The sequence below is a fragment of the Theropithecus gelada genome, chromosome 15, assembly GCF_003255815.1.
Source record: "Theropithecus gelada isolate Dixy chromosome 15, Tgel_1.0, whole genome shotgun sequence".
In the NCBI taxonomy this organism is placed as follows: Eukaryota; Metazoa; Chordata; class Mammalia; order Primates; family Cercopithecidae; genus Theropithecus; species Theropithecus gelada.
In genome coordinates this window covers 7,417,594-7,444,469 of record NC_037683.1, presented here as the reverse complement: position 1 = coordinate 7,444,469, position 26,876 = coordinate 7,417,594, and the positions used below count along the sequence as shown (strand labels likewise).

At 49.7% G+C, this 26,876-nt stretch overlaps 1 protein-coding gene across 3 annotated transcripts in view; it reads left to right on the top strand.

The window, feature by feature from the left end:
* The first annotated feature begins 12,852 nt into the window (after positions 1-12,852).
* PRRC2B (proline rich coiled-coil 2B) overlaps positions 12,853-26,876 on the top strand; it is a 107,393-nt gene continuing 93,369 nt past the window's right edge. For all 3 annotated transcript variants that reach the window (XM_025359683.1, XM_025359684.1, XM_025359682.1), the window contains exon 1: positions 12,853-12,911. The gene's annotated coding sequence lies outside the window, so the exon portion shown is untranslated. The remainder of the gene's footprint in view (positions 12,912-26,876) is intronic.

Genomic DNA, 26,876 nt, shown 5'->3' with positions numbered 1-26,876 from the left:
AGCCACCGCGCCCGGCGCCTGGCTAATTTTTGTATTTTCAGTAGAGACGGGGTTTCACTATGTTGGTCAGGATGGTCTCAAACTCCTGACTTCAGGCGATCCACCCTCCTCTGCCTCCCAAAGTGCTAGGATTACAGACGTGAGCCACCAAGCCCAACCAGATTTTCCAAGTTGTAAATCTTACCCTTATTTCTTCTTTTATTCCCCAGTCTCTGGTCTTTGCCTCCTCTCTTCCTCCAGTGTCTGGTGGGAAATGGAGGGCAACATTTTAAGGACTGGCTGTGGTTTGAAGAGAGGGTGCCGGGGTCCCAGGGAGCCCCTGTATCGCTGAGCCCCTCAGAGGAGACTTGCTTTTAGCCTGTGTGTGTGTCCACTGCTGAGGCTCAGATGTCCGTCCCTGCTGTGAGCTCCTGGGTCTACACAGGGGCCCCCTGCTGCTGGTCCAGACCCAGTGTTGTATTTTTAGCTCCAGGCCTCCATTCCTTTTTTTTTTTTTTTTTTTGGAGACAGTCTTGCTCTGTTGCCTGTTGCCCAGGCTGGAGTGCAGTGGTGTGATCTTGGCTTACAGCAACCTTCACCTCCCAAGCTCAAGCGAGTCTCTTGCCTCAGCCTCCCAAGTAGCTGGGATTATAGGCATGCACCACCATGCCCGGCTAATTTTTGTACTTTTAGTAGAGACAGGGTTTCACCATATTGGCCAGGCTGTTCTTTTTTTTTTTTTTTTGAGACGGAGTCTCGCTCTGTCGCCCAGGCTGGAGTGCAGTGGCACAATCTCGGCTCACTGCAAGCTCCGCCTCCCGGGTTCACGCCATTCTCCTGCCTCAGCCTCCCGAGTAGCTGGGACTACAGGCGCCCACCACCGCGCCCGGCTAATTTTTTTTTTTCTATTTTTTAGTAGAGACGGGGTTTCACCATGGTCTCGATCTCCTGACCTTGTGATCCGCCCGCCTCGGCCTCCCAAAGTGCTGGGATTACAGGCGTGAGCCACCGCGCCCGGCTGGCCAGGCTGTTCTTGAACTCCTGACCTCAAGTAATCTGCCCACCTCAGCTTCCCAAAGTGCTGGGATGACAGGCGTGAGCCACCGCACCCAGCCAGGCCCCCTATTCCTGTAGGAGTGCACCTTCCCTCAGGTGGGGCCACATCTCCAGTGGCCACCAGAGAGTGTGGGGTGTACTCCTGGTGCTCAGACACTCCACCCCCTAGCCTTTTGTTCATGCTGGTCCCTCCATCTGGAATGTTCCTCTACAGTCTCCTCTGACTAAATTCTGCTCTTCCTTCAAGTCCTGCCCTCAAAAGCACCTGCGCCAAGACCTCCTCTGGCTCCCCAGCAGGAATCCATTTCCCCCTGGAATATTGTTCATTTTTCCCCTTGAGTTTAGAGGACTCCACCTTCTAAACTGAACATGGGAACTCATGCTGTGTCTCGTTAGTACAACTGCACTGTGGAGAACAGGTGCAGAGCATTTGAAAGTGGCCAGTCCAAGAATCCTGGAACAGCTCATGACTGAACCAGCTGGAGGCCTCACATTCCTGGATCGGATCATATTACAAGTTAGCTGTGGCCACATCCCTGTTATCCTCCTACCCTTTCTCGGGAAGGAGGAAGCACTAGAACACGTAAGAGCCAGGCCCCAAGACTTTCAGGCCCAGCTTAGGCTGTGTCTGGCAGGTAGTGAGAGCTCACGAAATCAGTCTTTATTGTTGTAGGGTTTTGGTTTGCTTGTTTTGGTTTCTTTTCTTTTTTTTTTTTTTTTTTTTTCTTTTTTTGAGATAGAGTCTCGCCCTGCCGCCCAGGCTGGAGTGCAGGGGCTCGATCTCGGCTTACTGCAACCTCCGCCTCATGGGTTCAAATGATTCTCCTGCCTCAGCCTCCTGAATAGCTGGAACTACAGGCGCCCGCTACTATACCCGGCTGGTTTTTTGTATTTTTAGTACAGATGGGGTTTCACTGTGTTAGCCGGGATGGTCTCAATCTTCTGAGCTTGTGATCTGCCCTCCTCGGCCTCCCAAAGTGCTGGGATTACAGGTGTGAGCCACTGCGCTCTTTTCTGTGACAGGTCTTGCTCTGTCGCCCAGGTTGGAGTCCAGTGACACAGTCATGGCTCCTTGGAACCTCTGCCTCCTGGGCTCAGCTCATCCTCCCACCTCAGCCCCTGAGTAGCTGGGACTACAGGCACCCACCACTCTGCCCGGCTATGTTTGCTTGTTTGTTTGTTTGTTGAGACAGAGTATTGCTCTGTTGGCTCAGGCTGGAGTGCAGTGGTGCGATCTCAACTCACTGCAACCTCTGTCTGCCTTCTGTGCTCAAGCAATTCTCATGCCTCAGCCTCCTGAGTAGCTGGGATTACAGGCACCTGCCACCATGGCTGGCTAATTTTCGTATGTATGTATGTATTTATTTATTTGTTTTATTTGAGATGGAGTCTCGCTCTGTCACCCAGGCTTGAGTGTGGTGGCACGATCTTGGCTCGCTGCAACCTCCGTCTCCCAGGTTCAAGTGATTCTCCTGCTGCAGCCTCCCAAGTAGCTGGGATTACAGGCACGTACCACCATGCCCAGCTAATTTTTTGTATTTTTAGTAGAGACGGGGTTTCACCATCATGGCCAAGCTTGTTTCAAACTCCTGACCTCAAGTGATCCGCCCACCTCGGCCTCCTAAAGTGCTAGGATTACAAGTGTGAGCCACTGCGCCTGGCCTAATTTTTGTATTTTTGGTAGACATGGGGTTTCACCATCTTGGCCAGGCTGGTCTTGAACTTTTTTTTTTTTTTTTTTTGAGACGGAGTCTCGCTCTGTCCCCCAGGCTGGAGTGCAGTGGCGTGATCTCGGCTCACTGCAAGCTCCGCTTCCCGGGTTCACGCCATTCTCCAGCCTCAGCGTCCTGAGTAGCTGAGACTACAGGCGCCCGCCACCACGCCCGGCTAATTTTTTGTATTTTTAATAGAGACAGGGTTTCACCATGGTCTCCATCTCCTGACCTTGTGATCCGCCCACCTCGGCCTCCCAAAGTGCTGGGATTACAGGTGTGAGCCACCGCGCCCGGCCTGGTCTTGAACTCTTAACCTTGTGATCCGCCCGCCTTGGCCTCCCAAAGTGCTGGGATTACAGGCGTGAGCCACCGTGCCCAGTCAAAGGAGACATTTTCACACTGGCTGTAACAGAAGTGGAACCAGAGCTGGAAGATGGACAGGAAGTAAGGAATGAGTGAACCCAGGAGAGCAAGGCTGGAGAGAGTTGGCATGAACCAATGAGCAACTGTTGGGTTCTGTTTTGTTTCCTTTTATTTTATTTATTTTTTTGAGATGGAATTTTGCTCTTGTCACCCAGGCTGGAGTGCAGTGGTGTGATCTTGGCTCACTGCATCCTCCGCCTCCCAGGTTCAAGTGATTCTCCTGCCTCAGCCTCCCAAGTAGCTGGGATTACAGGCATGAGCTACACCAGTAAGTTTCCTAATATTTAAAAGAAAACAGCCGGGCACAGTGGCTCATGCCTGTAATCTCAGCACTTCGGGAGACTGAGGCAGGTGGATCACATGAGGTCAGGAGTTCGAGACCAGCCTGGCCAAAATGGTGAAACCCTATCTCCACTAAGAACACAAAAAGCAAGGCTGTGCGTGGGGCTCACGCCTGTAACCCCAGCACTTTGGGAGGCTGAAGTGGGTGAGATCACCTGAGGTCGGGAGTTCGAGACCAGCCTGACCTAAAAATACAAAATTAGCCGGTCATGGTGGTGCATGCCTATAATCCCAGCTGCTTGGGAGGCTGAGGCAGGAGAATCGTTTGAACCCAGAGGCGGAGGTTGCAGTGAGCTGAGATTGCACCATTGCACTGGGTGCGAGAGCCTGGGCTACAAGAGCAAAACTCCATCTTAAAAAAAAAAAAAATAGCCAGGCACGGTGGCATGTGCCTGTAATCCCAGCTACTCGCGAGCCTGAAGAGGGGAGTCGCTTGAACAGGAGGCAGAGGTTGCAGTAAGCTGACATCATGCCACTGCACTCTAGTCTGGGTGACAGAGCAAGACTCCGTCTCAAAACAAAAACAAAATTATCCAGGGGTGGTGGCACATGCCTGGAATCCCAGCTACTTGGGAGGCTGAGGCAGGAGAATCACTTGAACCTGGGAGGCAGAGGTGGCAGTGAGCTGAGATCGCGCCATTGCACTCCAGCCTGGAAAACAAGAGTGAAAAACTCCGCCTCAAAAAAAAAAAAACCTTACTTACCCATGTAAGTCCCTTAACTTCTGACCTAAATTTCCTTATCCATAAAGTGGGAGAAATAATAACAGTCTTGCAAGTGTTAATTAAGTTATCTTAGCAGCATGCCTGGCCCAGAAAAGATGCCTTAAACAACAGCAATCATCATAATCATCATTCTTTTTTTTTTTTTTTTGAGACAGAGTCTTGCCTTGTCGCCCAGGCTGGAGTGCAGTGGTGAGATCTCAGCTCACTGCAAGCTCCGCCTCCCGGATTCACGCCATTCTCCTGCCTCAGCCTCTTGAATAGCTGGGACTACAGGCGCCTGCCACCACGCCCGGCTAATTTTTTGTATTTTTAGTAGAGATGGGGTTTTGCCATGTTAGCCAGGATGGTCTTAATCTCCTGACCTCGTGATCCACCCGCCTCGGCCTCCCAAAGTGCTGGGATTACAGGCATGAGCCACCGCGGCCAGCCCATCATTCTTATTGTTGTCATCTCAGAGAGAAATGCAGAGAGAAAAGATTTCCTGAATTTGGGATGTGGTTGGGATGTAGCCTAATCGTTGAGCTTTGCGAGGCGAGTACAGGATCTGTGGCTTTTTTTTTTTTTTTTTTTTTTTAAGAGATAGGGTCTTGCTCTGTTGCCCAGGCTGGCCGTGTAGTTACATGAGCACATCTCACTGCAGCCTTGACGTCCCGGGCTCAAGCAATCCTCCCACCTCAGCCTCCAGAGTAACTGGGACTACAAGTGTGCGCCAACATTCTCAGCTACTTTGTTAATTTTTTTGTAGAGATGGGGTGTCTCACTGTTGCCTATGCTGGTCTTGAACTCCTGGGTTCAAGCAGTCCTCCTGCCTTGGCCTCCCAGAGTCCCGTGATTATAGTGTGACCCGCTGTGCCTGGCCTATGCCTGTGGCTTTTTAACAACCAGGGATGCAGCAGCTCCCACTGTCCCCAGACGGTGTCACCCCACTTCCAGATCTGCCTGATGAACGGAGCCTTTGACTCGACTTTCCCCCTTAACACTTCCTCATCTTTCTTCCCAGAACACCCACGTCCTTCCAGGCTTTTCATACGTTTATGTCCTCTCTTGTCAGATGATAGAAACGGGTAACCCTATGATTCTTAGTGAGTCCCAGGGTCCCTTCTGTTGTGGCAAATGAGGTCAAGGGCCAGACACCCATTCTGCCATTCAACAAACCAACCAAATTCATTGAGCACTCACTGTTTACCAGGCACCATGTTTGGTGCTAAGGATAGCACAGGTGTATTAGGGTTCTCTTAGAGGGACAGAACTAGTAGGATATACATAATCATATATGTAAATCATATATATATATACACATAGGAGTTTATCAAATATTAATTTACACGATCACAAGGTTCCACAGCAGGCTGGCTGTCTGCAAACTGAGAAGCAAGGAGAGCCAGTCCGGGTTCCAACACTGAAGAACTTTGGGAGAAAGATGTAGGCTGGGAAGTTAGGCTGGTCTCTCTCTTTCACAGTTTTCTGCCTGCTTTATATTCGCTGGCAGCTGACTAGATTGTGCCCACCAGAATAAGGGTGAGTCTGCCTTCCCCAGCCCACTGACTCAAATGTTCATCTCTTTTGGGAACACCCACACAGACACACCCAGGATTAATACTTTGTATCCTTCAATCCACTCAAGTTGACACTCACACACTCAGTATTAACCATCACAGCAGAGAACCAAATGGACTAAGTCCTTGTCCTCCTGAGCCTTAGACCGATGTGTTGTCTCCGTTGTGCCAGACTTAATCCCTGAGGTGATTTGCATCAAATAAGACAGATGCGGTCATCCTGCCTCTCATGGTACTGTCATCTCCTCCACCTCCCAAACTTTGGCAAAGGCTGTGAGGAACAGTGGGGAGGATAAAGAGCTCACTGTCCCCGTGCCGCCACCGGGAGCATGAAACATGCCCAGCGCTAAGTGACATGTGCTATAAAGTGTAAAATCCGTGCCAGACTTGAAGACTTCATGTGACCACAAAGAATGTCAATGATCTCATTTATAATTTTAAAACATTAATTACATGTTGAAACAGTAATATTTTTGATAGAGTAGGCTAAATAACATTCATTATTAGGCCAGGTGCAGTGGCCCATGCCTGTAATCCCAGCACTTTGGGAGGCCCAGGTGGGTGGATCACTTGAGGCCAGGAGTTCAAGACCAGCTTGGCCAACATGGCGAAACCCCATCTCTACCTAGAATACAAAAAGTTAGCTGGGTGCGGTGGCACATGCTATGTAGGAGGCTGAGGCATGAGAATTGTTTGAATCCGTTGTGGGCGGTGACCTGAGGTTGTAGTGAGCCGAGATTGCTCCACCGTACTCCAGCCTGGGCAACTGAGCAAGATGCTGTCTTAAAAAAAAAAAAAAAAAAAATCATTATTACAATTCAATTCAATTCATCTCTCCTTTTACTTTTTTTTTTTTTTTTTTTTTTAGATGGAGATTCCCTCTTGTTGCCCAGGCTAGAGTGCAATGGCACCATCTTGGCTCACTGCTACCACCGCCTCCCAGGTTCGAGCAATTCTCCTGCCTCAGCCTCCCAAGTAGCTGGGATTACAGGCATGCACCACCACACCTAGCTAATTTTTTGTATTTAGTAGAGATGGGGTTTCACCATGTTGGTCAGGCTGGTCTCAAACTCACGACCTCAGGTGATCCACCCACCTCAGCCTCCCAAAGTGCTGGGATTACAGGCGTGTGCCACCACGCCTGGCACTTTTTTTCTTTTTTTTTGAGGTGGAGTCTTGCTCTGTCACCAGGCTGGAGTGCAGTGGCATGATCTTAGCTCACTGCAACTTCCGCCTCCTGGGTTCAAGCGATTCTCCTGCCTCATCTTCCCGAGTATCTGGGACTACAGGCACATGCCACTATGCTCAGCTAATTTTTGTATTTTTAGTAGAGACAGGGTTTCACTATGTTGGCCAGGATGGTCTCGATCTCTTGACCTCGTGATCCACTGTCCTCGGACTTCCAAAGTGCTGGGATTACTGCACCCGGCCCCTCCTTTTACTTTTTTTTTTTTTTTTTGAGACGGAGTCTTGCTCTGTTGCTAGGCAGAAGCAACAGTCTTGCTCTGTTGTTGGAATGCAGTGGCATGATCTTGGCTCACTGCAACCTCCCCCTCCTGGATTCAAGCAATTCTCCTGCCTCACCCTTCCGAGTAGCTGGGACTACAAGTGCATGCCACCACCCCTGGCAAATTTTTTGTATTTTAGTAGAGATGAGGTTTTACCATGTTGCCCAGGCTGGTCTCGAACTCCTGAGCTCAGGTAATCCACCCACCTTGGCCTCCCAAAGTGCTGGGATTACAGGTGTGAGCCACTGCACCCAGCTCCTTTTACTTTTTTTTTCTTTTTTTTTGAGACAGAGTTTCGCTCTTGTTGCCCAGGCTGGAATGCAGTACTGTGATCACAGCTTACCACAACCTCCGCCTCCCCGGTGAATCAAGCGATTCTCCTGCCTCAGCCTCCCAAGTAACTGGGATTACAGGCATGCGATACCAAGCCTGGCTCAGTTTTTGTATTTTTAGTAGAGACGGGGTTTCTCCATGTTGGTCAAGATGGTCTCTAACTCGCAACCTCAGGTGATGCACCTGCTTTGGCCTCCCAAAGTGCTGGGATTACAGGCGTGAGCCACCGTGCCCGACCTCCTGTTACTTTTTTAATATGGCCATTAGAGTGCTTTAAATGATCTATGTGACTCACATTATGTTGTTATTGGATGGCCTAGGAGGTTTGGTTTTACTGGAACTTGTAACCGTGGGCAAGTTTTTAAAAAAATTTTTAAAATTTTTTATTTTTTGAGACAGGGTCTCGTTCTGTCATCCAGGCTGGAGTGTGGTGGCATGATCACAGCTCACTGCAGCCTCAGCCTCCTGGGCTCAAGTGATCCTCTGGCCTCAGCTTCGCGAATAACTGGGATCACAGGTGTGCACCACCATGTCGGGCTTATTTTTAAATTTTTTTTCTAGAGATTGGGGTCTCACTGTGTTGTCTAGGTTGGTCTTGAACTCCTGGGCTCAAGCGATCTGTCCACCTTGGCCTCCCAAAGTGCTGGGATCACATACGTGAGCCACTGCACCTGGCTGGGCAAATCATTGAACTTTCTGATGCTCTATATTCTCGATTGTTAAGTGCAGGTATTCGAAACACCAGGTACGTTTTCTTCCTCTAACACTTTGCTGGATACTTTGTCACCATAGTGGTGACAGTGGTGGAAGGAAGGCTGGGCACCCACCTCCAGGCTAGCTGGGGTTTAGAGGCTTTACTGCATGTGCTTATTTGGCTGGTTTTGTGAGCCATGTGTTTTGTGTGGTTGGTCAGGAGCCATGTTTTTGGCCTCAGTTGGCCAGGCATCCACTTTTCAACCACCATGGAGATTGAGTGCTTACTTTGTGCCAAGCTCTCTTCTCTGCTTGGGGATCCCAGCTGGAGAGACACTACAGTGCTCCCCACCCAATTTTCTTTTTTTTTTTGAAATGGAGTCTTGCTCTGTCGCCCAGGCTGGAGTGCAGTGGCGAGATCTCGGCTCACTGCAAGCTCCGCCTTCCGGGTTCATACCATTCTCCTGCCTCAGCCTCCTGAGTAGCTGGGACTACAGGCGCCCGCCACCTCACTTGGCTAATTTTTTGTATTTTTAGTAGAGACGGGTTTTCACTGTGTTAGCTACGATGGTCTCGATCTCCTGACCTTGTGATCCACCTGCCTCGGCCTCCCAAAGTGCTGGGATTACAGGTGTGAGCCACCATGCCCGGCCCCCACCCAGTTTTCACAGGTAGAAACTCTTAGGCACCAAAAGGCTAGCTCTACTGGTTGGAGGCAGAACCAGAACTAAAACCTTGGAATATCAATTTGTGTTTGTTTGTTTTGAGACGGAGTCTTGTTCTGTCACCAAGCTGGAGTGTAGTGGCGATCTCGGCTCACTGCAAACTCCGACTCCCGAGTTCAAGTGATTCTCCTGCCTCAGCCTCCTGAATAGCTGGGATTACAGGCACGTGCCACCATGCCCAGCTAATTTTTGTATTTTTAGTAGAGACGGGTTTTCACAGTGTTGGCCAGGATGATCCCGATCTCCTGACCTCGTGGTCCTCCTGCCTTGGCCTCCCAAAGTGCTGGGATTACAGGTGTGAGCCACTGCGCCCAGCCTGTGTTTGTTTTATTGACTGTAGTGGCCCCTGTCTGCCCAGTTCAACAGCATGGCCCCAGAGGCTGGCACAGTGAGCACCAGAGTGCAGGTGCCCAGTGAATGAACAGATGAACTTTGATTCCCAGGGCTCTCCTGGGAATTTGCAGGGATGGATGACTGCATGTCATTCTCTCCATGAGGATGGTCAGGGAGGTAGGAGGTGGCTGAGCTGGATTTGAAGCCAGGTCTCTTCTCTCCCAAGACTGCTAGTTTGCTTTTTTTTTTGATACGGAGTCTCGCTCTGTCACCCAGGCTGTAGTGCAATGGGGCAATTTCAGCTCACTGCAACCTCCACCTCCTGGGGTTCAAGCAGTTCTCCTGCCTCAGCCTCTTGAGTAGCTGGGATTACAGGCACGTACCACCACGCCTGGCTAATTTTTGTATTTTTAGTAGAGACGCGGTTTCTCCACGTTGGTCAGGCTGGTCTCGAATGCCTGACGTCGTGATCCGCCCACCTCGGCCTCCCAAAGCGCTGGGATTACAGGCTTGAGCCACTGTGCCCGGCCCTAGGTTGCCTTTTAACCCGTACCTCACTGTGTTGCCTTCAGCAAGTCTCCAAGTTTGCACTAGTTTTCTGTTGCTACATTACCACACATTTAGTGGCTTATGTAACTTTGTTATCTTAAAGTTCTGGAGGTCACAGTGGTTGGCAGGGCTCATTTTCTTCTGGAGGCTTTAGGGGAGAATCCATTCCTTGTCCTTTGTAGCTTCTAGAAGCTGCCTGCATTTCCGGTCATGAGGTCCTGCATCATTCCTTTGTCAGTCAAAATGATTAATTCATCAACCACATCTCCGACCCTGATCCTTCTTCCTTCCTCTTGTGAAGATCCTTGTGATTCCACCTGCCCAACCAAATAATCCAGGATTCATCTCTGCATCTCAAGATCCTACAGAGTCCCTTTTGCCATAGAAAGTACCATATTCACAGGTTTCAGGGATGAGGACTTGGACATCTTTGGTGGGGGACTTTGTATTGCCTCCACAAAGTCTACTTTTCCTCTCTGTTGGATAGGCACACTAGTAATGTCTGTTTTGTGGGTATGTCGTGAGGATTACCTGAGTGACTCTATAGGGAGTATTTAGCACAGTGGCTGTCACATAGTAAGTGCTCAGTAAACCACCCTGTTACTGTTCAGCTTCCTCCTATCATTTTGTTTTGTTTTGTTTTGAGGCAGAGTCTCTCTCTGTTGCCCAGGCTGGAGTGAAGTGGTGTGCTCTTGGCTCACTGCAACCTCCACCTCCTGGGTTCAAGCGATTCTCGTGCCTCAGCCTCCCGAGTAGCTGGGATTACAGGCCCTCACCACCATACCTGGCTAATTTTTGCATTTTTAGTAGAGATGGGGTTTCACCCTGTTGGTCTCAAACTCCTGACCTCAGGTGATCCATCTGCCTCAGCCTCCCAAAGTGCTGGGATTACAGGGGTGAGCCACCGCACCTGGCCTTACAGATGAAGAATCTGAGGCTTCAGCTTATTTTTTGTTTATTTGCTTTCTATCTTTTTTTTTTTTTTTTTTTTTGAGATGGAGTCTCACTCTGTCACCCAGGCTGGAGTGCAGTGGTGCGATCTCAGCTCAGTGCAACCTCCACCACCCAGGTTCAGGCAATTCTGCCTCAGCCTCCCAAGTAGCTGGGATTACAGGTGCCTGCCACCATACCCGGCTAATTTTTGTATTTTTAGTAGAGATAGGGTTTCACCATGTTGGTCAGGCTGGTCTCTAACTCCTGACCTCGTGATCCGCCCACCTCGACCTACCAAAGTGGTGGGATTAAAGGTGTGAACCACTGTGCCAGCCTTACAGATGAAGAACCTGAGGCTCAATTTATTTATTTATTTTTTATTTGTTTATTTGCCTTCTATCATTTTTGTTAGTTGCTGGGTTTTGAGCACTGGGCCGATTCTATGGCCATCCTGAAGATGGTCAAGGTACAAAATGGAAAATAAAAATTAGGACTACATCCTCCCTGTTTTGTAGAGAGAGAAAAATATTGAAGACCTTGGCAGGGGAATAACGCAAATTTGATGATTTAAAAGAGAGTGGCCTGCACTATAATCCCAACACTTTGGGAGGCCAAGGTAGGCGGATCACTTTAGCCCAGGAGTTCCAGACCAACTTGACCAACATGGTGAAACCCCATCTCTACTAAAAATACAAAAATTAGTCAGGCGTGGTGGCAGGTGTTTGTAATCCCAGCTACTCGGGAGGCTGAGGCAGGAGAATCGCTTGAATCTAGGAGTTGGAGGTTGCACTGAGCAGAGATTGCACCACTGCACTCCAGCCTGGGGGACAGAGAGAGACTCTGTATCAAAAAAAAAAAAAAAAAAAAAAGTTCTGGAGTTACGCTGAAGTGGGTTAATTTTCCTTCTGGGTCCAGCTGTGTGGCTTTGGGCACATTGTCTCAGAGCCTCCTTTGTCTCACCTGTGAATTAGAACAGTATCTGCCCCTGGGTTAGGATTAAGTGATACAAACCACGTGCTTTAGCATAGGGCATGGCCCGCAGCTGGTGCTTAGTGTGTTAGCAACTGTGCCTGGAAGCGGGTGGGATGATTGGGGTGCCAGACCCCAGCATTTTTTTTTTTTTAATTTGCTTTTTGAAATTCCTTTTATAATTGGTTAGGTGTCTAAAAAAGTAAGAACCCTCTTCCGCTCTCCCAACCTCAAACCACGGAGGTAACCAACATGGGAGTGCAGGCTCCCGGACCTTTTGTTTTGCAATCACACAAACACAAGAGGAGGGGCTTATTAGTTTTCATTTTGTAAAAATGGGACAAAGTACCCATATTGTGCAACAACCTTGCTTTTGAAATGAAAAAGTATCATTTCTGCTTCCTTTCCGTGCATATACCGTATACATATTTTAACAAAATCCGGGCTCAGTCTGTTCTGAGCCTCTGCAGTTTTGATGGGGGAGGGGGCGGAGATCCGGACTCGCTCCCCGGTCACTGCCCCCTCCATCCCTTTCCACTCTTTCCGGGCGCTCTTCCCCCGGGCCCGGCCCAGGCCATGCCCAGGCCCCTTCTCTCGGCTCCTGGCCCCTCCTCCAGGTCTCCTCCCGGAGCTCCGCTCTGCCCGGGTCAGCCTCGCTCTCTCCCGCCCCTCCCGTCGTCCCCGAGTCTCCCCCCTTCCCAGCCCCCTCCCGCCGCTCCCCGCCCCTCCCCCCGGGCCCCCGCCCCCGCTCGGCCCCCGGGCCGCCGCTCCCGGGAGGCGCGACAGGGGGCGCTGCGCGGGCCCAGGCTGCGGGCGGCGGCGGGAGGAGGAGGCCGAGGAGGCGGGGGCGGCGGCAGGCGGGGGGGCGGGGAGCCGAGCGCGAGAGGGAGCGAGCGGCGAGACAGGCGCCGAGGCTCCAGCGCGCAGCGACGAGCGAGCCCGGGAGGAGGGAGGGAGCGAGCGAGCAGCCCGCGCCGCCGCCTCGCAATCCGCCGCCATCCCGCCGCCCCCGCGCCCGACCGCCGCCCGACCGCCATCGCCCGGCCCGGCCGCGCCCGCGGAACCAGACCAGGTGGGCCGGGGCCGGGGCCGGGGCCGGGGCGCGGGGGCGGCGGCGCTAAGATGGAGGCGGCGCGGCCCGGCCGGGCTTTGTCTCCCGCGGCGGCCGCCGGGGGCCTTGAGGCCCTGCCCGACCTTTGTCCGCGAGCGCGGCAGGGCTCGGCCCCCGCCGCCGCCGCTTCCTTCCCGCCGGGCGCGGGGCGCGGGGCTGCGGGGCTGGGAGGCCGCGGGGCCTGGGGGCGGCGGGCCCGGGCGCGCTCGCCATTGTTGTGGCGGCGCCGCGCGGCCTCAGTCTCGGGCGGGGTCCGGGGGCCGCACGCCTCCCTCAGGGCTCGCCCGCCAGCCCCGTGCCCCCGAGGCCGGGCCGGGCTGCAGAGGCCGGAGGGTCCCCGGGCCCGCAGCCGGGTCTCGGGGTTTCGAGGCCGGCGTCCCTGCTCCCCGCCCCGCCCAGTTGACGGAGCAACGCGCCCGAGGCGGGATCCTGCGGGGTCGGGCCTTGGGCCCGGGGCTCTCGGCGGTGTTCGCGGGGCCGTTCCTGGCGCGGGGTGGGCCGGGCCCCGGCGGCGCTAAAGTTGGCGGCCGGGGAGGGAGGCGAGCGACCGCCCAGTCTTGGTGTGAGTGCGGGAACCAGAGGGTTATTTTCGAAATGCTGAATGCTCTATGCTAAAAATGTTTAATAATAAACAGGATGTCGCCACTCGGGGCCTGCCAGATGGGTTTTTTTTTCCTCTTCTCTTTTGCTTCCCCCCAACCCCCAAGAGAGAAATTCAGCCCTGTTGAAACTGTGGGTCTCTGAAGAGTGGATTTGCCTACTTAAAACTAAGAGGTGGATTTTTTGCCTCTTTTTCCCTTTTCTTTTCTCCTCCTTCTAAATATCGTGGGAGGTCGGAGCCCACCTTTAGGCAAGAATAGGAGGTTTCAGTGGTGAGCTTGAAGGAAGTGGGAGAAGGGGGGCTGGGCAGTGTGTCATTTGCTAAATGGCTTCCTGGGAGAAATCTTGAAATTAAATGCCTTTGGTTTACAGGACTGGTAAACTTTCCCTAAGATTTTTTTGTTTTCTTTAAGGTTTAGTGTGCATTTGATGTGGCTTTGTACAGTATCATCCAATTTGGCTTTTGTAACCATTCGTATGCGGTCTTAGCATGGTTTCTCCGAATCTCGCTGCGGCCATTTAGTCATGTCTATGCACAGCGCCGTGGTGTAAGGTGGGACTGGGGAGGCCCAGGCATTGGGGTACAGATCCTGCTGCTTTCTTCCCTAAACCTATCACTCTGGGGCTGTCTGAGGCTTTATCTGCATAAATCGGGGCGTGCACCTCCACTTGGCAGGTTTGGGCTACGGTGAAGGGCCTAGCAGAGGGCCTGACACAGTTAGTGGTTCCTCCTACCGTTGTTGGTGTAACTGCTGTCAAGTCCTAGGCAGACATGGGCCCCTTGTGGTGCCACCCATAGAGAGAAACTGTGCCAATGGATGCCACAGGTGCTGGCCTAAGGCATGGACAATACAGAAGGAATTCGAGGCCCAAACATTAGTGGGCGCTTGCTTATACAGTGCTGAGCCTCTAGAGTAGCATTTGGAGCTCTCTAAAGGTTAATAGACACGGAGTGTGTGGTAGTTGGTCAGTTTAAGGCAGGGTTAGAACAGTACGAGATGCTCAGGAAAAACAGACGTCCAAAAAATCCTGCCTTCTGAGGATAACTGCTTTCCTTGGGGATTGGCAAATAATCCTTTGAGAGTGAGTTTCTACTTGTTTGGGCAAGTGTGTCTCTTGGAGCCTGAGCAGCTGGATTCTGGTCCTCATCGGTTACCTTTACAAAGCAAGTCTCTGAGCCTCAGATCTTGCATCTGTAAAATGGGAATAATTATGCCTGCCTTGGGTATCTATTAGGGCTCTTGGGAGCGTCACATAAGATTCACAGTGAATTGTTTCTCTCCATAGGAAGGTGATGAAATGTATGCTTTTGTTGGTTATCTGTTTTTCTGGTTCCTTTCTCCTTCCTTCCTTCCTTCCTTCCTTCCTTCCTTCCTTCCTTCCTTCCTTCCTCTCTCCCTCCCTCCCTTTCCCTTCCTTTCCCTTCCTTCCCTTCCTTCCTTCTTTTTTCTTTTCTTTCTTTTTTTTGGAGACAGTCTCTCTGTCGCCCAGGCTGGAGTGCAGGGGTGTGATGGGGTGTGATCTCAGCTCACTGCAACCTCCGTTTCCTGGGTTCAAGTGATTCTCATGCCTCAGCCTCTGGAGTAGCTGGGATTACAGGCATGCGCCACCACTCCCGGCCAATCTTTGTGTTTTTAATAGAGGCGAGGTTTCACCATGTTGGCCAGGCTAGTCTCAGACATCTGACCTCAGGTGATCTGCCTGCCTTGGCCTCCCAAAGTGCTGGGATTACAGGCCTGAGCTACAGCCCCCGGCCTCCTCTCTCTTAATGCTTATTTTTTCCTCTTCTCTTGGTTGGTGGAACTGTGACCTCCCCACCCCAAATTCTATGGCTGGCTAATGTTTTGCTGTGGTGACTATCACCCATCTGCCTGGAAGCACCAGAATGGCTTGGTACAGCTAGGGAACTCAGCCAGATCTTGGTGTCTGCTGTTTGTTAGAGACTATAGAAGGACTAATGCTAAGAAGCAGGAGACAGACTGAACCCAGTGTTGGCCACAAGTGAGGACTGAGACCCAGGTTACCTCTCGGCTAAGCATGTTAACTGTTGGCTCTGCAGTGGTTCTGTATTTTAGTGGGGAATTTGTTTTGGTTCATTTTGGCATTCCTGCAACCATCTTGTTGGTTTTTTGGTAAAATGTGGCACCCCCTCCAGACCTCCTAGCTGTGGGACTGAGATGTTTTAGCAGGATCCTGTCATCCTTTGATTTTTCCTTACTTCCTGCCTCTTGGCCCTTCCTTTTTGTCTGACTTCACTCAGGCCCAGTCTGGCTCTAGACTGTTAGCTGGTTAGTTAGGCCAGGAGACTTCTCCCACGAGCTTCTGCATATCTGTGAATTTTGGTTTTCGGTGGCCCTCTAATGCTGACTGCATGCCCTTACCTTAGCCGCTAAGCCCACTGTGTGGGCGTCCCATCTCGTACAGTGCCCTTGGCCCTCTCCGGCCTCCACTGGGCCCAAATAGGTAAAAAGAAAGCCTGAGGAAGGAAGAGTCAGGAAACCTCGGGAGAGTGGAATTTCAGGAATGGCAAGTCAGAACTGGTTCCAGCATGGGTCCGGTTGCCTTGTGCTTGGCTGAGGGATTTTTGTTGTGCTTTTTTTTTTTTTGCCTGTTCACCACTCCTAACCTTTTTTGAATTTCAGTTCTCTTTTTTATCCTGAAGGATTATTTTATTGTACTTTTAAGGTTTTTTTTTTTTTTGCCTTGCACAAAGTACTGACTCATGTTGCTAATGGTTGTGGCTGTATGCTGGTTATATGTCTCATTATCCTACCGCTTAAGATCATTTCTGTGTTGGTTTCTATTTCAAACCGGAATAGGCCAGGTGGGTCAATTCATGTATTTCTGAATTAAATAATGAGGTTTCCCTACTGTGAAATCTTGTCATGGGCAGACAGGTACTAAATAGGGCCTATCTATACTAGATTTTAAAACAATGCATTTCTCCCCAAAACCCAAAATTTCCAACAGACCTTGGGCTTCGTGCTCCAAATGTTGTAATTTTGGTTTTAAATAAATTTCATGTAAGGAGGCAGGGTTAACTAGACTGTCTTCTTTTCAGATCATAACTCGATCTCTTTTTAAGATTATTTCTGGGACTTGTACAGCCTCAGGAAACTTGAGTCTGTCATTGGGACAAAGAAATACAGGCACTGGCTGTGGTGGTGGAGATGGGAGCGACATGGGATATCGTAAGCTTTGTTTCTGGTGAAATATAATTGTTTGTCATTAGCTTTTAGGTTTAAAAGGTGCCATTCAGACTGGACCTCCTCACCTGGGAGCTGGCAGACCTGGGCCTTGCCACTGGCGATATCACTGTTTATACCTATGGGTGGCACGTGGGAAATCTCTTTTGTGCTGGGAGGGAGGTTTGCCTTAGTGACTTGAGCCAGAAGTTGTGGTTGAGCTTTGCTCTCCGCTGTACGTATTGGTTTCCCGTGTGACCTGGGAAACATCCTTCGTCCGAGCTGAAGTGCACCTCTGAGGTGCTGGCAGCAGCGCTGGTTTGTGGAGCATTGCATGCAGCAGGAGTAGCTGGCGGAACAAAGCCTGTCTCAAGTTGCTGGCGGTCTTTCACATCTTGTACAGGACTTCCTTCCGTTCTTACCTCTGCAGCCAGTTGTGTGGCTTCCATCTGGACCCTCTTCCTCCTTACCAAGATAACCATCAACCTTTTTCTCTGTGGGGCTGCAGAAGCAGTATTTATTGCATTTTTAATTCACTTGTAAGGCAGTAGATACTCCTTGAGCACCGATAATTTGCCAGGCATTGTACAAGGCCCTTTAAATACATTTTTCTGGCCGGGCGCGGTGGCTCAAGCCTGTAATCCCAGCACTTTGGGAGGCCGAGACGGGCGGATCACGAGGTCAGGAGATCGAGACCATCCTGGCTAACACAGTGAAACCCCGTCTCTACTAAAAATACAAAAAATTAGCCGGGCGTGGTGGCGGCGCCTGTAGTCCCAGCTACTCGGGAGGCTGAGGCAGGAGAATGGCGTGAACCCGGGAGGCGGAGCTTGCAGTGAGCCGAGATCGTGCCACTGCACTCCAGCCTGGGTGACAGAGCGAGACTCCGCCTCAAAAAAAAAAAAAAAAAAAAATACATTTTTCTTGTGGTGGGGTGAGGTGCTCATGCATGTAATCCCGGTACTCGGGGAGGCCAAAGCGGGTGGATTGCTTGAGGCCAGGTTAAGACCAGCCTGGGCAATGTGATGAAAAAAAAAAAAAAACAAAATGTCTCCTAAAAGAAAAAATTAGTAGGGTATAGTGGCACATGCGTGTAGTTCTAACTACTTGGGAGGCTGAAGCAGGAGGATCACCTGAGCTTGGGAGGTTGCGGTTGCAGTGAGTTGTGATCATGCCACTGCACTCTAACCTGGGTGACAGACTGAGACCCTGTTTCAAAAGAATAAAAGGTAGGCCAGGCACGGTGGCTCATGTCTGTAATCCAAGCACTTTGGGAGGCCAAGGTGGGCGGATCACCTGAGGTCAGGAGTTTAAGACCAACCTGGCCAACATGGTGAAACCCCGTCTCTGCTAAAAATACAAAAATTAGCTGGACGCCATGGCAAGTACCTGTGGTCCCAGCTACTCAGGAGGGTGAGGCTGGAGAATCACTTAAACCTGGGAGGTGGAGGTTGCAGTGAGCCGAGATTGTGCCAGTGCATTCCAGCCTGGGAGACAGAGTGAGATTCTGTCTCAAAAAAAAGAAAAATACTGAAAAGAATAAATACCAAAATATATAAATCACTTGTGACCTCACCATCCAGAGCTAACTACAGTAAAGATGCCGGTGTGTTTCCTCTGATAATGTCTGTGTTTTCAAAATTAGAGCAATAGTATATATACGTTGAATACACAGTTGATAGCTTGCTTTTTTCCTTTTAATGTTATAGTGTATTCTTCTGAGTTACTTTTACAATTATGCATTTGTTTTTTTTTTTTTTGGAGACGGAGTCTTGCTCTGTCGCCGAGGCTGGAGTGCAGTGGCCAGATCTCAGCTCACTGCAAGCTCCACCTCCCAGGTTCACGCCATTCTCCTGCCTCAGCCGCCCGAGTAGCTGGGACTACAGGCGCCCGCCACCACGCTCGGCTAGTTTTTTGTATTTTTTAGTAGAGACGGGGTTTCACCGTGTTAGCCAGAATGGTCTGGATCTCCTGACCTTGTGATCCACCCGTCTCGGCCTCCCAAAGTGCTGGGATTACAGGCTTGAGCCACCGTGCCTGGCCTACAATTATACAATTGCTATTGTACAGATATGCCATAATTTATTGAATCCTGTATTACTAGACATTTAGATTATTGTTGCCCTGTTTTCCCTTTTATGAGAAAAGCTGTAGGGAGCATCTTGGCATGTAAGTCTTGGTCCACGTGGCTGATTATCTCCCATAAGTGGAATTTCTGGGGTCAGAGGGTTGTAGGCTTGTTCTTCTCTTCTGGACAGGATCGATTTTCTCCTTCAGTCTTTGTCATCTCCCTCTCCAGCCTTGAGCGCAAGGCAGCCACTTTCTTAGTTTTTTCTGTTTTGAGGCAGGGTCTCACTTTGTCACCCAGGCTGGAGTGCAGTGGTGTGATCTCAGCTCACTGTAACCTCTGCATCCTGGGCTCAAATGATCCTTCTGCCTTAGCCTCCCGAGTAGCTGGGATCCTATAGGCATGTGCCACCATGCCTAATTTTTGTATTTTTTTGTGAAGACCGGGGGTTTCGCCATTTTGCCCAGGCTGTTTGTTTTTCTTTTCTTTTTTTCTTTTTTTTTTTTGGAGATGGCGTCTTGTTCACTTGTGCAGGCAGGAGTGCAGGTGTGCGAACTTGGCTCACTGCAACGTCCACTTCCTGGGTTCAAGTGATTCTCCTGCCTCAGCCTCCTGAGTAGCTGGGATTACAGGCGTACACTACCACGCCTGGCTACTTTTTGTATTTTCAGTAAAGATGGGGTTTTGCCATGTTGGCCAGGCTGGTCTCGAAATCCTGACGTCAGGTGATCCACCGCGCCTGGCCACCCAGGCTGTTTCAGACTCCTGAACTCAAGCAATCCCTCCGCCTCAGCCTATCAAAGTGCTGAGATTACAGGCATGAGCCACAGCACCCAGCAAGGCAGCCTCTTTCATGAACCACTAGGTTCTGGGGGTCTCAGTCCTGGTTAAGCCGTTTGATGAGTGGGCTTCAGGTCTTACTCCATTTACTGGTTTGAGCCTGGACAAGCCTTTTGTCTTAAACAGTTTTTGTTTCTAGGGACATGGAGACGTGGATGCCGCATTGACTCCTTGGGGAGATCCTGGTCCAATGGGGAGGAGGCGGATACCTCCTTCGGGGGGCCCTGGAGAGCCCCCCACCTAACTTTGATCTCATCCTCCTGTGATTTCTTTTTTCTTTCTTCTTTTTTTTAAGACGGAGTTTTGCTCTTGTTACCCAGGCTGGAGTGCAGTGGCGCGATCTCGGCTCACCGCAACCTCCACCTCCCAGGTTCAAGCGATTCTCCTGCCTCAGCCTTCCCGAGTAGCTGGGATTATAGGCATGCGCCACCAAGCCCGGCTAATTTTGTATGTTTAGTAGAGATGGGGTTTCTCTGTGTGGGTCAGGCTGATCTTAAACTCCCAGCCTCAGGTGATCTGCCCACCTTGGCCTCCCAAAGTGCTGGGATTATAGGAGTGAGCTACTGCGTCTGGCCTCCTCCTGTGATTTCTTCGGCGCCCACTATAGTTTCTCTTTATAGCACTTTTCACAACTTGTAAATAGGTGGTTTTTTTTTTTGAATTTTAAAAACTGTAGTGAAGTATATATAACATAAAATTTACCATTTTTAAGTGTACAGTTGAGTGGCATGAAGCACTTACACAGTGTTGTGCAATCATCAACACTGTCCATCTCCAGAACGTTCTCATTTTCTCAAACTGAAACTCTGTTCCCATTAGATGCCATTTCCCCTCCCCCATCCACTGGTGGTGGTCACCATTCTCACCATTCTTTCTCTTTTTTTTTTTTTTTGAGATAGGGTCTCCCTCTGTCACCCAGGCTGGAGTGCAGTGGCACGATCTTGGCTCACTACAGCCTCAGCCTCTTGAGTAGCTGGGATTACAGACACACACCACCACACCCAGCTAATTTTTGTATTTTTTGTAGAGACGGAGTTTCACCTTGTTCACTAGGCTGGTCTAGAACTCTTGGCCTTAAGTGGTTCGCTTCCCTCAGCCTCCCAAAGTGCTGGGATTACAGGCGTGAGCCACCATGCCTGGCCTAGTTTTTGTATATTTCATTGAGATGGAGTTTTGATGTTGCCCAGGCTGGAGTGCAATGGCGCGATCTTGGCTCAATGCAGCCTCTGATTCCTGGGTTCAAGAGATTCTCCTACCTCAGCCTCCCGAGTAGCTGGGATTGCAGGCGCCTGCCGCTATGCCCAGCTAATTTTTGTATTTTTAGTAGAGACAGGGTTTCATCATGTTGGCCAGGCTGGCCCCAGGTCAGTCAGCTTGTAAGTGGTAGAACGTGGGCTTGAAGGCAGCTGACCCCAAAGCAAGGCTTCCAATGTGGGGTGCTGCACTGTGCCTGCAAGGGAGAGCCACTCTCCACCAGGAAGAGGGGGAATGGCATTCCCAACTCTCCCAGCCAGCTCTCTCTGAATTCCAGCTAACAATATCCCCCACCAAGAGCCAGAGCAGTGTAATTCCAAACTGCATCTCCTCTTGCCAGAGCACAAATCCCCGCACTGGGGTGTGCCAGAGCACACCCCTGGAACCCCTGACCTCAGGTGATCCACCCACCTTGACCTCCCGAAGTGCTGGGATTACAGGCGTGAGCCACTGTGCTTGGTCTAATTTTTGTATTATTATTGTTATTATTTTTGAGATAGAGTCTCGTTCTATCTCCCAGGCAGGAGTGCAATGGCGTGATCTCGGCTCACTGTACCTCTGCCTCCCAGGTTCAAGCGATTCTCCTGCTTCAGCCTCCTGAATAGCTGGGATTACAGGTCCAGCTAATTTTTTTGTACTTTTAGTAGAAACAGTTTCGCCATGTTGGCCAGGCTGGTCTCGAACTCCGAGCTCAAGCGATTTGCCTGCCTCAGCTTCCCAGAGTGCTGGAATTACAGGCATGTATAATCCCACGGTGGCAATGGTGAGCCACCTTGCCCTGCCCACCGTTTTACTTTCCTTCTGTGAAACTGAATGTTCAAGTACCTCATGTAAATGAGATCATCCAATATTTGTCATTTTGCGTCTGGCTTATTTTTAGCGTAGTATTTCCAAGGTTCATCCATGTTGTAGCATGTGTCAGAACTAACTTCCTTCTTAAGGCAGAATAATATTCTCGTATTTGCATGTATTTACCAGATTTTTTTTTTTTTTATTGTTTTATAAATTTTTTATTTTTTATTTTTTATTTTTTTTAAAATTTATTTATTATTATTATACTTTAAGTTGTAGGGTACATGTGCATAACGTGCAGGTTTGTTACATATGTATACTTGTGCCATGTTGGTCTACTGCACCCATCAACTCGTCATTTACATCAGGTATAACTCCCAATGCAATCCCTCCCCCCTCCCCCCGTATTTACCAGATTTTATGTATTCATCCAGCGATGGGCAGCCGCCTGTAGATAGTTTTGTTTTCATGTATTGAATGGTCCTTTCCCCCGGTGGAGGGAGTGAGTGCATCCGGAAGCAGAATTCTGTTGTTTCCCATTCATCACTGTGTGCCAGGTGTCTGAGAAGGGGGTCTCATAGGAGCCCCCCCAGAAACCAAGCTCACCTCAGTCTGGGTGTGGGGCAGTCAGGGGAAGGCGTTCTGGAGAATGTAGCTGACTTGAAATAAGCACCTATTGAAAATAGTGTGCTGAGCCCTGGAACATTAAAAATGTGTTCCTATGTGGAAATCAGAAATGTATGGGTCGCAGAAGAGAGTTTGTGGGTCAGCCTGCTTTCCAGAGTGCCGAAGCCCTTTCAATGGTGGACATTATGCAAGCGTTCTCGTATGGCCAGTGGCCAGCAGGGAGGAGGGCAGAGAATGACTGTGGCTCCGGGAAGCGCGCGTCAACTTCCCGACACACTTCAGGATCATCTCTTTGTATAGAACCATGGGATGGACTGCTGCAGGACCTACTGGAAAAAGGAGGTCATCTCCAGCGCTCTTTCCATGGGTCCTTTGTGTCTTGGAGAACTTTTTTCAGCAGGTGTTGTTTACATATGGTTCAGAGCTTAAAGAACAGCTCTGTTCCAGGCCAGGGCAGAAAGCACAGGCTTGTCTGGGAGGGGCATCATCACTCCTGCCTGCCTGCCCAACCGACCTGTCAGTGGACTGAATGGGCCAAGTGTTCAGAAATCCTTGGGGAGAGGATAGTGTCCTGAATCATAATGTGGAATTTTCTGGGTTTTTTTATTTGATAAAACATTAATTACAAAAGTATAGAGTTGTTTTTTTTTTTTTTTTTTTTTGAGATGGAGTCTTGCTCTGTTGCCCAGGCTGGAGTGCAGTGGCACGATCTCAGCTCACTGCAACCTCCACCTCCTGGGTTCAAGCAATTCCCTGGCCTCAGCCTCCCGAGTAGCTGGGACTACAGGTGCATCTCGCCATGCTCGGCTAATTTTTTTTTTTGTATTTTAGTAGAGACGGGGTTTCACCATGTTGCCCAGGTTGGTCACGAGCTCCTGAGCCCAGGCAGTGCATCCACCTTGGCCTCCAAAAATGCTGGGATTACAGGCGTGAGCCACTGCACCTGGCCCATACTTTTTTTTTAAAAAAGATTTTTTTTGTTTTGTTTTGTTTTTAAGTCGGAGTCTCGCTCTGTCGCCCAGGCAGGAGTGCAGTGCCATGATCTCGGCTCACTGCAAGCTCAGCCTCCCGGGTTCATGCCATTCTCCTGCCTCAGCCTCCCGAGTAGCTGGGACCACTGGGGTCGCCACCACGTCTGGCTAATTTTTTGTATTTTTAGTAGAGACGAGGTTTCACCATGTTAGACAGGATGGTCTTGATCTCCTGACCTGGTGATTCGCCCGCCTCGGCCTCCCAAAGTGCTAGGATTACAGGCGTGAGCCACGGCGCCCTGCCTAAGAAAAGAAATTAAAAGCCAAGTGCTTGAAGAGAAATGAAAGCTTCTCCTCAACGTCCCAGGCAGTAACCATTATTGATAAATTTGCTTTGTTTATCCTTCTAGGTTCAATGCGCATATAAATAATGGCCTCATGTAGGGAGGTTTTTTAAAAAACAAAAATGGGATATACTATATCGTATTGCAATTTGGCATTGTCAAAATATCACAGTCATTTTTCCATATATATTTTTAAGCATAACTTATTTTCTCTTATTTTTATTTTCAGTAATACTTTTTTTTTTTCCTTCTTTAGGGATGTGGGGGTGGGTCTCGCTATGTTGATCAGGCCTGTCTTGAACTCTTGGCCTCCAGTTGTCTTCCCATCTTGGCCTCCAAAATTGCTAGGATTACAGGTGTAAGCCTCCACACCCAGCCATTTTTCCATATTAATGTGAACAGACCTGCCACACTAAATGTTTTAAAATGTTAGATTTTTAAAAAATATACAGGTATGTAAAGCAAAAATCATTTGTAATCTGATGGTTTAGATATTCCCAGTTGACTTTTTTTTTGGGGGGGGGGGAGGGGGTTATGAAGTTATGAAGTTTGCTCGTCGCCCAGGCTGGAGGGCAATGGCGTGATCTCGGCTCACTGTAGCCTCCGCCTCCTGGGTTCAAGCAATTCTCCTGCCTCAGCCTCCCTAGTAGCTGAGATTACAGGCATCTGCCACCATGCCTAGTTGATTTTTTGTATTTTTAATAGAGACTTTCACTATGTTGGCCAGGGTGATCTCGAACTCGACCTCAGGTGAGCCACCTGCCTCAGCCTCCCAAAGTGCTGGGATTACAGGCATGAGCCACTGCACCCGGCCCCCAGTTGACTTTTTAAAAAGAAAATTCAAGTTGCTTAGGGAGGTATAAAGGCTTTTCCCCACTCTCTCTGAAAAGAAACCACTGTGAGAAAGTTCTTGGGATTCCTCCCAGAAAAAAACCCACATTATCCGCATGCACATTTGTATTCTTCAAGCATGCTGCTGCCCTTTCACGTGATAAAATGTCTCGTCGTGCTCCCTGACAGCCACGCAGACGGATTATGTCGTCTGTTTCAGCAATTGCAGAGAGTATTTTGTGGGTGTACTTGATTTAACCTGTCTCCTACTGGTGGACATTTGGGCTATTTGTAGTTTTGGAATATTATACAATTTTGGTAAAACTGTACCAGATTTGAAAACATGTTTCAAAAACATACAATTTGTCTATAAGCAAATAAGTGTGGGTGTGTGGTTCGCAGGGTGGACTCTTCAACTCAATCGCTTTTTGGTAAGAATTCTGTCAAATTTCTCTTCAGAAAACGTTGTATCAGTTTATATGTGTGAGCCTATGTTTCTGGACTATGGGCTTTTCTAAATGAACAGGCTATTTGGATTGTTTTGGGTGTGCACATTTTCCAATCAAAAAGCCACTCTTTGCAGCTTTGTGGTCAGCACAGGGTCTGATGTTTGGGTGAGCTTGGGCAGGCAGCGATCAGACACAGCAGCTCTGTTCACAGCGCAGAAGCGGCCACTGGAGGAGGTACTCTGGGTGTCTTGTTAGGTGAAGGCCACTGTGGGAACTAGAAGGAGGCGATAGACGCAGGCAGCCAGGTCTAAGGTTGATGTTCTGTATCAACTAAAATGATGGTCCTTGCTGCCTGTTTTCTTCCAACTGTTATACACTGGAGCCTGGTGCATAAAATTCAGAGACGGCGTCCATTTTAAGTTTTCTCATAGCCCCGTGTTTCACAGCCCTTGGTGGTTTTGTCGCTGTTAATATTCATCGCTGTTGGCGCTTTTGCAGCTTGTGATAGTGGCTGTTGTGCACATCTCACTTCTTGACTCAACCTCTTGGCGCGCCACCCCTTCTGCCCCCCACTTTGGTTTAGTTCTTCCAGGAGATCACACCAGTGGTTGAAGTGACTGAGAAATGAAGTGCTGGAATGCCTGGGTGGTGGTGTTTCATCAGGCTAGGCTGGCAGGAGTTTGTGCTCTGGCAAGAGGAGGTGCAGTTTGGAATTACGCTGCTCTGGCTCTTGGCGGGGGGCGGCGGGGGGGGATATTGTTAGCTGGAATTCAGAGAGAGCTGGCTGGGAGAGTTGGGAATGCCATTCCCCCTCTTCCTGGTGGAGAGTGGCTCTCCCTTGCAGGCACAGTGCAGCACCCCACACTGGAAGCCTTGCTTTGGGGTCAGCTGCCTTCAAGTTTAGTTTCTACCACTTACAAGCTGGCTGACCTGGGGCCAGCTTTTAAATCTTTTTGAATCTCCGTTCTCTTCCTCTGCAAAATGTGATAGTAACACCTTCATAGGACCTGGGAAGGGATTCAGAGGGTCGTGTGCTACAGAGTTGATAGGGTACCTGGCACAAGGCAGTAGTCTCTCCATAGACCGCAGCTTTTAATGGTTCCTGGATTCAGCCCTCCCCGGGGGCGTCGGGGTTTGGAGCAGCCAGGCTTTTGTACACTTGGGGCTTGTTTGTTACCTAGGTGTTGGGGTTTCTAATTGTGTGCTCAGCACTGTGCTACATGCTAAATATTTGGACCCATAGCACATTGCCCTCACCTCCTGGAGCTCAGTCACCTTAACTAGCAAGGGCCTCCCATTGGCAGGTGCATCGGGGCTCTTTCTTCCGTCCATCTCTCCACATTGAACACCACTGCGGATGTCTGTTCCCACGAACAAGGGCGTTTAATAGCTGGCAGCTGCCCTGTGTCTAGTCTGTTCTGTTGTGTTCTTGGAGAGTTTCAGGTAAATGTGTTGGAAGGAATGAAGGTAGGCATATTAAGGCAATTTGTGGGTTCCAGCTGCAAGGGAGACTGCTGCTCGGCCAGCAACAGCCCTGACTTGACCTCGGGCTGACAGGAGTATTCCTTTTAGCCACTTAGACCTACCTGCTGTGAGGTAGGTCTTGAACAAATCATCTCTTTTGCTCCTTTAAGTCTCAGTTTTCTTATCTGCCAAGTGGTTGTGGAACCTGTCTCATAGCATTGCTGCAAAGAGTGGCGTAATTTCTGGGATGCAGTTGGTGCAGTGTAGGAAACCTAGTCAACTTGGAACAGTATATGGTGTTTATACTATGTTGCTCGGTTCACTGAGATCTTAAAAACAATGTAACAGTTACAATACAGGGGTGTAATAGTTACAATACAAGCTTGCTACAAACATCAAGCTCCAGAAGTGCACAGAGTAGAAAGTGAAAGTCATTCCTTTTTCCTTGCTGTTTCTTTTTAATATCAAGAGAGGACTGCTGTCTTTTTTTTTTTTTTTTTT